The following is an 11,431-nucleotide window of genomic DNA, read 5'->3' as shown; positions in this document are numbered from 1 at the left end:
CTGCAATCCCCACCTCCCAGGTTCAAGCGATTCTCCTGCCTCAGCCTCCCATGTATTTCCATTATCAATTAATACATGACTGTGTCACATGAAATTTGCCATTTTAACTTTTTTTTTTTTCTTTCCGAGACAGGGTCTCACTCTGTCCCCCAGGCTGGAGTGCAGTGGCTTGATCATAGCTCCCTGCAGCCTCAAACTCCCACGCTCAAGCAGTGGTCCCACCTCAGCTTCCCGAGTAGCTGGGACTACAGGCGCGTACCACTGCACCTGGCCTGAATCCTTTTTAGGTGAACGGCTCAGTGGCATTAAGTACATTCACTGTTGTGCCACCATCACCATCATCATCTCCAGAATCTTTCCAGCCTCCTAAACAGAAACTCTGTACCCATTATGCAAAAACTCCCCATTTCCCCAGCCCCTGCTAACCTCCAACCTACCTTCTGTCTTTATAAATTAGCCGGTTCTAGGGAACTCATGTAACTGGAATTATGCGTTTGTCTCCTCATACTGGTTTCTTTCACTTAACATGATGTCCTCAAGGTTCATCCATGTTGTAGCATGAATCAGAATTTCTTCTCCTCCAGCACACTTTTTTCTACTTTTTTTTTTTTTTTTTTTTTGAGACGGAGTCTGGCTCTGTCCCCCAGGCTGGAGTGATCTCGGCTCAGTGCAAACTCCGCCTCCCCAGTTGAAGCGATTCTCCTGCCACAGTTTCCCGAGTAGCTGGGATTACAGGTGCCCACCACCATGCCCCAGTAATTTTTTGTATTTTTAGTAGAGACAGGGTTTCACTGCATTGGCCAGGCTGGTCTCAAACTCCTGACCTCAAGCAATCTGCCCACCTCGACCTCCCAAAGTGCTGGGATTACAGGCTTGAGCCACAACGCCTGGCCAATTTTTGCATTTTTAGTAGATACAGGGTTTTGCCGTGTTGGTCAGGCTGGTCTCCAACTCCTGACCTCAAGTGATCTGCCTACCTCACCCTCCCAAAGTGCTGGGATTACAGGCGTGAGCCACTGTGCCCGGCCCTATTTTGTAATTTTTTCATTCCTACTTAGATGTATATATATATATTTTTTTTGAGAGGAGTCTCGCTCTGTCGCCCAGGCTGGAGTGCAGTGGTGCGATCTTGGCTCACTACAAGCTCCACCTCCCAGGTTCATGCCATTCTCCTGCCTCAGCCTCCCAAGTAGGTGGGACTACAGGTGCCCGCTACCATGCCTGGCTAATTTTTTGTGTGTTTTTTTTTTTTTTTTAGTAAAGACAGGGTTTCACCATGTTAGCCAGGATGGTCTTGATCTCCTGACCTTGTCATCCACCCGCCTCGGCCTCCCAAAGTGCTGGGATTACAGGCGTGAGCCACTGCGCCCGGCCCTTGTTTTTTTTTTTTTGTTTTTTTTTTTTAACTTTTTATTTTGGAAAGAATATCAAAAGATGCAAGAAGAGTACCATGACCTCTCAGGTACTGTCTTTCCTCACCTCACCCATTGTGAACATTTTAATATGTACAACTGTTTATTGTTAATAAGCCCGGAAGGGACTGGGCACCTCTAAGAACAAGGCTGTTCCCTTACATAATGATGAAGATACAATGAATTCATGAAATTTCACGTTGACTTGATGTTATTATCCAATATGTAATCCATATGCACACTTCACCACCTGTCGCTATCACGTTCTTTACAGCTCTTTTCCTTTGTGGTGTGGGAACATGTGTTGCCTTCAGTGTGCCTGTGTGACATTTGAAGAGATCTTTTGTAAAGTTTTTTTTTTTTTTGAGATGGTGTCTCTCTCTGTCACCCAGGCTGAAGTGCAGTGGTGTGATCTCAGCTCACTTCAACCTGTGCCTACGGGGTTCAAGCAATTCTCCTGCCTCAGTCTCCCAAGTATCTGGGACTACAGGTGCACACCACCACACTCGGCTAATTTTTGTATTTTTATTAGAGACGGCGGGTCTCACCATGTTGGCCAGGCTGGTCTCAAACTCTTGACCTCAGGTGATCCGCCCGCCTCGACCTCCCAGAGTGCTGGGATTACAAGCATGAACCACCGTGCCTGGCCTAAACAATTTTTAAAAACACATAGTTGCAGCTTGAAATTTATGGACATCTCTCGATTTTTAGTTACACGGATATGGAGTGTCTAATCTCCTCATCGTGGTTTCCTTCAATTATTGTCATTTTTAAAATCACTTAACCTAGATCAGTAGAGGCCTCACCTGGGGGTGATTCTGTCCCCAGGGGATGCTGAGCAATGTCTGGAGTCATTTTTACCCCCAGAACCGGGCATGCCTCTGGCATGGAGTAGTTAGAGCCTGCTTAGCACCCGATAGCGTACAGGACCCCACCCCTACCAACCAAGAGTTATCTGGCCCAAATGTTATTAGTGCCGAGATTGAGAAAGTATGAACTGGATTCATGGAATAATAACACACTTAAAAGTTAACTTTATCACGCCTGTGATCCCAGCACTTTGGGAGGCCGAGGCGGGCGGATCACGAGGTCAGGAGATCGAGACCATCCTGGCTGACACGGTGAAACCCCGTCTCTACTAAAAATACAAAAAATTAGCCGGGCGTGGTGGCGGGCGCCTGTAGTCCCAGCTACTCTGGAGGCTGAGGCAGGAGAATGGCGTGAACCCGGGAGGCGGAGCTTGCAGTGAGCCGAGATCGCACCACTGCACTCCAGCTTGGGCGACAGAGCGAGACTCTGTCTCAAAAAAAAAAAAAAAAAAAAAGAGTTAACTTTATTTATTGTGCATTCAGTATTCACCAATCTCACCATTTGTCAACCCACTGAATTCTCACAACTTCCATAAGCATTAAAGACTGTTGAAATAAGAGGCGGGGCTCTTGACTCCACAGGTGGGCCCAGACAACGGACCTGATTGAGGACTAGCTAATACAGGCAAAGGCAGAAAGTACTCCCCCATCTGTGTACCATATCAGTTTACCATTGCCATGGCAACACCCAGACGTAACCATCCCTTTCCATTGCAACAACCCAGCAACCCAAAAGTTACTGCCTTTCTTCTAGAAATGTCAGCATAATCTGCTCCTTAATTTGCATATAATTAAAAGTGGGTATCAATACGCCTGCAGAACTGCCTCTGGGCTGCTGCTCTGAGTTCACTGCCTATGGGGTAGCCCTCCTCTGCAAGGAGCAGGACTTCTGCAGCTCCTTATACGGCCGCTGCAATTACGATTGCTAACGCCACGGTCAGGCACGGCGGTTCACGCCTGTAATCCCAGCACTTTGGAAGGCCAAGGTGAGTGGATTACTTGAAATCAGGAGTTTGAGACCAGTCTGACCAGCAGGGTGAAAACCTGTCTCTACTAAAAATACAAAAATTAGGCCAGCTGCCATGGCTCACGCCTATAATCCCAGCACTGTAGGAGGCTGTGGTGGGAGGATCACCTGAGGTCAGGAGTTCAAGACCTGCCTGACCAACATGGAGAAACCTTGTCTCTACTGAAAATACAAAATTAGCCAGGCATGGTGGCACATGCCTGTAATCCCAGCTACTTGGGAGGCTAAGGCAGGAGAATCGCTTGAACCCGGGAGGTGGAGGTTACTGTGAGCCGGGATCGAACCATTGCACTCCAGCCTGGGCAACAAGAGCAAAACTCCATTTCAAAAAAAAATTAGCCAGGCGCGGTGGCGCACGCCTGTAGTCCCAGCTACTCAGGAGGCTGAGGCAGGAGAATTGCTTGAACCCGGGAATTGGAGGTTGCTGTGAGCTGAGATCACGCCACTGCACTCCTGCCTGGGCGACAGAATGAGAATCCGTTTTAAAAAAAAAAGGTTGCTAACACCACCAGCTTGCCCTGAATTCTCCCCTGGGCAAAGTAAAAAACCCTCCCCTGCTAAGGCCCAATTTGGGGACTTACCTCCCCTGCATCTTGAACTCCTGACCTCAGGTGATCCACCTGCCTCAGCCACCCAAAGTGCTGGGACCACAGGCATGAGCCACTGCGGCCAACCTTTTTTTTTTTTTTCTTTGAGATGGAGTCTCGCTCTGTCGCCCAGGCTGGAGTGCAGTGGCTAGATCTCGGCTCACTGCAAGCTCTACCTCCCGGGTTCATGCCATTCTCCTGCCTCAGCCTCCCGAGTAGCTGGGACTACAGGCGCCCGCCACCACGCCTGGCTAATTTTTTGTATTTTTAATAGAGATGGGGTTTCACCGTGTCAGCCAGGATGGTCTCGATCTCCTGACCTCGTGATCCGCCCACCTCGGCCTCCCAAAGTGCTGGGATTCCAGGCATGAGCCACCGCACCCGGCCTTTTCTTTTTTCTTTTTGAGACAAAGTCTCACTCTGTCACCCAGGCCGGAGTGCAGTGGCGGGATCACAGCTCACTGAAACCTCTGCCTCCTGAGTTTAAACGATTCTCCTGCCTCAGCCTCCCAAGTAGGGGGATTATAGGCACATGCCACCATGCCGGACTAGTTTTTGTATTTTTAGTAGAGATGGGGTTTCACCCTGTTGGCCAGGCTGGTCTTGAACTCCCGACCTCAAGTGATCCGCCTGCCTCGGCCTCCCACAGTGCTGGGATTACAGGTGTGAGCCACCACGCCCAGTCTCAAGCTGCAATCCTAAGCCCCTTTGAGCTCAAGGTCTCTGGTCCCACAAGTGTAATATTTCCCAAATTGTGGCCAGATCATGCCGCCAGCCTCTGGGGCTGCTGGGGCTTCCCAGGGACTGTTCCTGGTTCATCAGCTGTGTCTGCACAGGTCTGGGTGCCTCTGTCGCCAGCTGTGAGTATAGGGGCTCAAGTTTCAGCTCTGCTCAGCTCAGGGCCGCCTGAGCAGGTGTGGGGACTGGAAATGAGGCCTGGTTGATCAGGACGGATGCTGATAATCCCCGTGTCCGTCATGGCCTTACAGAGTCTCCCAGCTCACCTGTGATGCCAATTCGTGGGCTGAAAAACAGAGGGAGTTTGGTTCAAGGTGTCTGCACCGGGGTAGTCAACTGGCAGGTGGGTAGAGACTGTGCCCTCTCTGGGAATGTTTGTCAGGAGACAGGGTTTGTAGATGATCTTTTGGTTTGGGTTTGTCCAGTGGTCTAATTCTTTTTTCTTTTTTCTTTTTTTTTTTTTTCAGACAGAGTCTTGCTCTGTGGCCCAGGCTGCAGTGCATGGCACGATCTCAGCTCACTGCAACCTCCCCCTCCTGGGTTCAAGCAATTCTCCTGCCTCAGCCTCCCGAGTAGCTGGGATTACAAGCATGTGCCATCACGCCCGGCTGATTCTGTATTTTTAGTAGAGACGGGGTTTCTCCATATTGGTCAGGCTGATCTCGAACTCCCAACCTCAGGTGATCCGCCTGCCACGGCCTCCCAAAGTGCTGGGATTACAGGCGTGAGCCACCGTGCCCGGCCTCATTTCCTTTCTTTCTATTTTCTTTCCTTCCTTCTTTCCTTCCTTCCTTCCTTCTTTCTTTCTTTCCTTTTTTCTTTCTTCTTTCTTGTTTTCATTCTTTACTTTCTTTCTTTCTTTCTTTTTTGTCGGAGTCTTGGTCTGTGGCCCAGGTGGAGTACAGTGGTACAATCTCAGCTCACAGCAGTCTCTGCCTTCCGGGTTCAAGCAATTCTCCCACCTCAGACTCCTGAGTAGCTGGAATTACAGACACACACCATCACGCCCAGCTAATTTTTATATTTTTAGTAGAGAAGGGGTTTCACCATGTTGGCCAGGCTGGTCTCAAACTCCTGACCTCAGGTGATCTACCCACCTCGGCCTCCCAACGTGCTGGGATTACAGGTGTGAGCCACCTCGCCCAGCGGTCTAATTCATTTTCATTCAACAAATAGTTATTGCTGGGCTCATGCCTGGTAATCACAGCATTTTGGGAGGCTGAGGCGGGAGGATCACTTGAGCCCAGGAGTCTGAGGCTGCAGTAAGCTATGATCATGTCACTGCAGTCCAGCCTGGGTGACAGAGTGAGACCCTGTTTCTGAAAATTAAAAAAAAATAAAAATTTAAACCTACTTATTGAGGCTGGGCAAGGTGGCTCCCAGAGACAGAGAAAGACTCTGTCTCAAAAAAAATTAAAATTAAAATTAAAAAAAATTATTTACAGGGAATGTGTACTCATGTAATACGAAAAAGACAAGTGAAATTATGTGTTGAGTCCGGACTCAGTGGTTCACGCCTGAAATCCCAACACTTTGGGAGGCCAAAGCGGGTAGATCACCTGAGGTCAGGAATTTGAGACCAGCCTGGCCAACATGGCAAAACCCTGTCTCTACTAAAATTACAAAAATTAGCCAGGTGTGGTGGCTCCTGTAATCCCAGCTACTCCGGAGGCTGAGGCAGAAGAACTGCTTGAAGGCAGGAGGCGGAGGTTGCAGTGAGCTGTGATCATGCCACTGCACTCCAGCCTGGGTGACACAGCAAGACCCTGTCTCAAAAAAAAAAAAAAAAAGGGAGGGGCAGGCCGGGCACAGTGGCTCACATCTGTAATCCCAGCACTTTGGGAGGCCAAGGCAGGTGGATCACAAGGTCAGGAGACCGAGACCATCCTGGCTAATGCGGTGAAACCCCGTCTCTACTAGAAATACAAAAAATTAGCTGGGCGTGGTGGTGGGCACCTGTAGTCCCAGCTACTCAGGAGGCTGAGGCAGGAGAATGGCATGAACCCGGGAGGTGGAGCTTGCAGTGAGCCAAGATCGCGCCACTGCACTCCAGCCTGGGCGACAGAGCGAGACTCCGTCTCAAAAAAAAAAAAAAAGAGGTAAGGGCAGTGGGTGGGTGAGAGGCTGGGCCCAAGAAAGAACTCAGTGTCCAGGGTTCTTCAGAGGGACAGACAGGGGTGAGGGGGCCGGGTGGCCTCACGGCCCCAGCACCAGCTTTGGAGCCTGGGAGACCAGCGCTGAGCCTCATCTTCCCCCATCTTATTTCTCTTACACTAGAAGAAGGACACAGCTGGGGAGGGCGCTGTAGGGGTGACCACTGCAGGCCTTGCTACAGCTGCGTTAATCTTCCCTTCCAAAACATTGAGTATATTCTATGTCTGTCAGATCCAAAGCTGGACAAACTTATACCATGGCAGCCAATGTTTTATGTTTTCTTCACACACACACACACACACACACACACACACACACACACACACAAACAGAGAAAGAGAGACAGAGAGAGAGAGAGACTGCCTAATACAGACAGCATCCTACTGAAACCATGGTGACTAGTACGGCTTGGGGGCGGGGGCACAGATGACATTCATAATTCTCTGTGCAGATTTTTCCAGCACAGGTTACAGTACCAGCAAGGCAGTGTGTGTGTGTGTGTGTGTGTGTGCACGCGCATGTATGACTGTGAGTGTGGACGTGGGGGGGCGCGCGCGCGTGTGTGTGTGTGCACGCGCATGTATGACTGTGAGTGTGGACGTGGGGGGCGCGCATGTGTGTGTGTGCGTGCATGAGTGTGACTGTGTGCATGCATATTTGTGTAGCTGTTTGAATCTGCATTGCAACCGCACGTGTAGGTCTCTGCATGGATGTGATGTGTGTGGGGGCACTTTAACAAAGGTATTCAGAGCTGTGTGTGCACAACAGGGTTCATTTCCATGCACCATGTAATTGGTCGTGTGTGTGTGTGCATCTGTGCTGTGACTGTGTCCTGTCCTTTTCTACAGTCTTTTTTTTTTTTTTTGTCTTTTGTTTTTTGGCTTTTGTGGGGTGTTTTGAGACAGGGTCTGGCTCTGACACCCGGGCTGGAGTGCAGCGGTGCCATCTCGGCTCACTGTAGTCTCTGCCTGCTGGATTCAAGTGATCCTCCTGCCTCAGCCTCCCAAGTAGCTGGGACCACATGCATGCACCACCATGCCTGGCTAATTTTTTTTGTATTTTTAGTAAAGACAGGGTTTCTCTATGTTGGCCAGGCTGTTCTCAAACTCCTGGCCTCCAGTGATCCACTCACCTCAGCCTCCCAAAGTGCTAGGATTACAGGTGTGAAGCACCACACTCTACCTTTTTTTTTTTTTTTTTTTTTTTAAGACAGGGTCTCGCTCTATCACCCAGGTTGGATGCAGTGGCGTGATCACGGCTCACTGCAGCCTCAACCTCCTGGGCTTAAGAGATCCTCTCACCTCAGCCTCCTGAGTAGCTAGGACTATAGGTGCGCATCACCACGCCCAGCTAATTTTTTATTTTTTGTAGACACGGAGTCTCACTATGTTATCCAGGCTGGTCTCGAACTCCTGACCTCCAGTGATCCACCCACCTCAGCCTCCCAAAGTGCTGAGATTATAGGCGTGAGCCCCATCACTCTACCTGCTTTCCTTTTCTTTTCTTTCTTTCTTTCTTTTTTTTTTTTTTTTTAAAGAGATGGGGTCTTTCCATGTTGCCCAGGCTGGTTTCAAACTCCTGGCTCAAGTGATCCTCCCACCTTGGCCTCCCCAAATGCTGGGATTACAGGCATGAGCTACCGTACCTGGCCTCTGTAGGTATTTGAATCTGCCTGTACATATGTGGTGCACGTCACTGTGTGTGAGCAACTCGTGTGCTTGGATGTAGGCGTGTGACTCTGTGAGTGTGGGTCAGGTGCAGTGTGTGACTCCAGAAGTGTACGTACACATACTCAGGGGTGTGTGCAAGAGGGAAGCTTAATGTGAAAAATCTGGAAATGGAGCTCTGCCAACGAGGGAGCAGGTGTGGCGCCCACAGCCGCTTCCGGCTTTGAGAATTATTTGAGTTATGTAAGACGCTATTCCGGGGGGAAGCGGGGTGAAGGGTACAGGGGCTGGCTGTGCTATTTTTGCAACTTCCTGTACAGCCTATCATTATTTTTAAAATAGAAAGTTTTTAAAAAGTCTGGAGATGAGAAAAAGAAATACGAATTTCACACATGGTGTGTGTGTGTGTGTTCTCAAAACAAGCAGGAGAAAACGGAAGAATCTAGACAAATCACTGAGGGCTTTTTAAATAAGACTTTCACTGAGAACTCGGGTCGATGCCCCCAAGCGTCCCAGGTGGAGATGACGACCCCAGCGCTGTGTTGGGGAGGGGTGGGGCTCAAGTGGGCAGACCCAGGCAGGTGCAGGGGTGCATTGTGCAGGCGGGCATCTGGTGACCCGGGAGTAGGCTGGGAATGTGGAGTGCAGCCCAGGATTCAGGCTGCATTAGGAAAGGTGTGGGCTTCACCGGTGGAGGAGAGGAAATTTAATCGAGGTGCAGCAAAAAAGTCAGTGGCATCGAATCTCCTGGGGCAGTCTGGGGAGTTAGGGGCAGAGTAGCTCAAGGGTGTCTGGTTGTCTGAATATCTGCCACCGTCGGGGGTCCTCCTCAAAGCCCGGGGGTCGAGAGTTGGAAGGGGTGTGGAGGTGGGGAGGGAGACAGATGCTCAGAGATGCAGAGAGAGAGAGCCAGGTGGGGCAGAGGGCAGGCAGAGGCAAGACTGAACATACAGACAGTTAGAGATAAAGGGAGAGACACAGAGAGACACCCACAGAGAGATAGAGAGAAAAAGAGAAATGAAAACACAGAGAGACCGAGGCAAGACTAAACACACAGAAAGACAGAAACAGAGATAGACAGAGACAGAGATTAAGAGAAAAATGTAGAGAGATGGAGACAGAGACATAGAGATGCAGAGAGACAGAGAGATGGAGAGAGACAGGGACAGAGATGGAGAGATCTAGAGAGAGAGATGCAAACAGAGATACGAAGATACAGGGAGAGACAGAGACAGACAGTTAGAGACACAGAGTAAGAGACCCCAGGCCAGGAGTAGTGGCTCACTCCTATAGTCCCAGCACTTTGAAAGGCTGAGGCGGGAGGATCACTTAAGGCCAGGAGTTCAAGAACAGCCTGGCCAACACGATGAAACCCCATCTCAACTAAAAACACAAAAATTAGCTGGGTGTGGTAGTGCACGCCTGTAATCATAGCTACTTGGGAAGCTGAGGCAGGACAATCACTTGAACCTGGGAGGCAGAGGTTGCAGTGAGCCGAGATCACGCCACTGCACTCCAGCCTGGGTGACACAGCGAGACTTCATCTCTAAATAACAACAACAACAAAGAAACAGAGAGAGACAGAGACAGAGAGCGTCAGAGACACAGAGCAAAAGACCCCAAAGCAAACAGAAACAGAGACACAGAGAAACACAGAGCAGAGACAGGGAGAGACCCAGAGAGAGCTTGAGCCTGACCCCCAGACAGAAGGCACCAAGAGAACCACAGAAATCCACCTCGGAAAGAAACAAGAGTCCAAAACCCCACCAGAGACAGAGACATGAGGACAAGGAGAGAAGAAACAGCAGTCAGGCCCAACCAGGAGGTTGAGAGGCTGTGGGGGAAAGGGTCTGAGGAGGCCTGAGCCTCTGAACTCTGTGTTTTTTTGTTTTGTTTTGTTTTTGTTTGTTTTTTGTTGTTGTTGTTTTGAGATGGAGTCTTGCTCTGTCGTCCAGGCTGGAGCGCGGTGGCACCATCTCGGCTCACTGCAACTTCCACCTCCCAGGCTCAATCAATTCTCTGCCTCAGCCTCCCAAGTAGCTGGGATTACAGGCGCCACCACCATGCCGAGCTAATTTTTGTTTTGTTTTGTTTTTGAGATGGAGTCTCGCTCTATCCCCCAGGCTGGAGTGCAGTGGCACGATCTCGGCTCACTGCAACCTCTGCCTCCCAGGTTCAAGCAATTCTCTTGCCTCAGGCTCCCAAGTAGCTGGGACTACAGGTGCATGCCGCCATGCCCGGCTAATTTTTTGTATTTTAGTAGAGACTGGGTTTCACCGTGTTGCCCAGGCTGGTCTCGAACTCCTGAGCTTAGACAATCCACCCGCCTCGGCCTCCCAAAGTGCTACGATTACAGGCGTGAGCCACCGTGCCCAGCTAATTTTTGTATTTTTAGTAGAGACAGGGTTTCACCATCTTGGCCAGGCTGGTCTTGAACTCCTGACCTCATGATCCACCTGCCTCGGCCTCCCAAAGTGTTAGGATTACAGGTGTAAGCCACCATGCCCGGCTGCCTCTGAGCTCTGAAAACCAGTGTCCAGTAAACAAGAAGCTGCTGATCTTTTCCGATCTAGCCTGGGAAATCCCACAGCACCACTTCCACAATATCCTGTTGGTTGAAGCCATCCAAGCCTGTCCAGGCTTTAAGGCTGCTAAAAATACAAAAATTAGCCAGGTGTAGTGGCAGGCGCCTATTGTCCCGCTACTTGGGAGGCTAAGGCAGGAGAATCGCTTGACCCTGGGAGGCGGAGGTTGCCGTGACCCGAGATCATGCCACTGCACTCCAGCCTGGGTGACACAGCGAGACTCTGTCTCAAAAAAAAAAAAAGAGGATGGAAACAATTGCAGCCATTTTTAGAAACAAATTACTTCAAAGGGGTGGTCATCAGGCAGGACGCAGTGGCTCATGCCTGTAATCCTGGCACTTTGAGGGGCTGAGGGAGGAGGATTGCTTGAGCCCAGGAGTTTGAGACCAGCC

This window comes from Pan troglodytes, chromosome 20 (genome assembly GCF_028858775.2).
Source record: "Pan troglodytes isolate AG18354 chromosome 20, NHGRI_mPanTro3-v2.0_pri, whole genome shotgun sequence".
Lineage (NCBI taxonomy): Eukaryota > Metazoa > Chordata > Mammalia > Primates > Hominidae > Pan > Pan troglodytes.
This window is presented reverse-complemented; position numbering follows the sequence as displayed.